Source organism: Myotis davidii, unplaced genomic scaffold (assembly GCF_000327345.1).
Source record: "Myotis davidii unplaced genomic scaffold, ASM32734v1 scaffold59, whole genome shotgun sequence".
Classification (NCBI taxonomy): Eukaryota; Metazoa; Chordata; class Mammalia; order Chiroptera; family Vespertilionidae; genus Myotis; species Myotis davidii.
In genome coordinates this window covers 6,105,482-6,107,195 of record NW_006293001.1, presented here as the reverse complement: position 1 = coordinate 6,107,195, position 1,714 = coordinate 6,105,482, and the positions used below count along the sequence as shown (strand labels likewise).

Here is a 1,714-nt window from a genome sequence, read left to right as displayed (position 1 = left end):
CTCTTTCCTAAACCAGATAATATGATTAGGTCAATATTTAACCTCCAATATGGGGCACCTCTATTGGGAAGATTTTTATGTCATTCCCCTCTCTAAAGAAGTTGGTTGATACCCAATTCATACATTGTATGTAGCCTTTGATTCCTACACTAATCCCTCATGTAATCCTTTGTGGATAGGGTACTAAAGTTGTATGCATCTCTCTTATTCTCTCTCTCTCTCTTATTCTCTCTCTCTCTCTCTCTCTCTCTCTCTCTCTCTCTCACAAACACACACACATACACACACACACACACACACACACACACACAATTATGTAGGCTTACTTACCCTGTACAGAATGAGACACTGTAACTCCAAGACACTTGGTTTCTTGAGCTCCTCTTCAGTACAATTATTATTTCATTATTTAACTGGTAAAAGGAGAAAGAAGCTTAAAAGAAGAGGGCTGAGAGACCAGTATCAACTACAGGAGACCAAAAAGATCATCAGCCTTAGACTTCTTTATATATACACCAGAGCATCTATAAATAAATGTATAAGAACTGGAGGCCCACTGCAGGAAGATTCCTGCAAGAATAGGGCTTCCGGATGCCGGAGGGAAGCAGTGGAGAAGGGAACAAAGCCCGCCTGGCTTCCTCCCATCTCCGCTGCTGTCCTGCCCAGCTGCCCGGAGTTGCACATGGGAGGGCCGGACGGGTGGCGGATCGCTGCTGTCCCGCCCGGCCAGCCCAGGTCGCACACGGGAGGGCTGGATAGAGGCCAGGTGGGAAGCCGATGACACTGTCCCACCCTGCCTGCAGTATGCAAATTTAACAGCCATCTTTGTTGGGTTAATTTGCATACTCTTCTGATTGGCTGGTGGGCATAGCGAAGGTATCGTCAATTCACATCTTTGTCTTTTATTAGTGTAGATATTATAGAGGAGACTCAGAAAAGTATTAAGTTCAAATAAATATATAAGAATATTATAGAGGAGACTCAGAAAAGTATTAAGTTCATGGAGAGATGAAGATAGTATCAAAAACTGCAGATGCTTTTAGATGGTTAAGGATTGAAAAGAGGATATGTGATTTGCCATTTTAGAAGAAAAAAAAGTATATTCATGTAATTTTGTTCTTATACTATTGGCCAATGCTATTCAGCCAGAATTGAGAATTTTAACTTATTTTTTTATAGATTCAGTCTGGAAATTTTAAGTAAGCAAATAAATAGTTTATAAAGTCAAAAAGTACTGTAAAATTTTTATTGAACTGAATGTTGTTTTAACTCAGACTGCCATAACAGAACAGGTGGCTTGAACAACTGAAATTTATTTTCTCAAAGTTCTGGAGGTTAAAAATCCAAGATCAAGGTGCCAGCATGGTGGGTTTCTGATGAAAGCTCCCTTCTTGGCTTGTAGACAGCCACCTTCTCACTGTGTCCTCACATGGCTGTGGGGAGAGGGGGCTTGAAAAGGGACAGAAAGCTCTCCAGTGTCTCTTCTTATAATGGGACTAATCCACCATGAAGGCCCACCCTCAGGATCCGATGTAAACCTAATTATTTCCCAAAGGCTTTTTCTCCAAATACTATCACAGGGAGGGTGGTTAGGGCTTTAACATATGAATTTGGGGCTGAAAATATTCCATCTGTTGTAAATATTGAGTTAACTTAATACTGAATGTCAAAATTTTGGTTTATTTATAACCTATATTATGTACAATTATATATA

General features: G+C 40.2%; 1 protein-coding gene across 1 annotated transcript in view; it reads left to right on the top strand.

The window, feature by feature from the left end:
* SCN1A (sodium voltage-gated channel alpha subunit 1) overlaps window positions 1–1,714 on the top strand; it is a 122,863-nt gene that overhangs the window by 118,441 nt on the left and 2,708 nt on the right. The window lies entirely within an intron of this gene.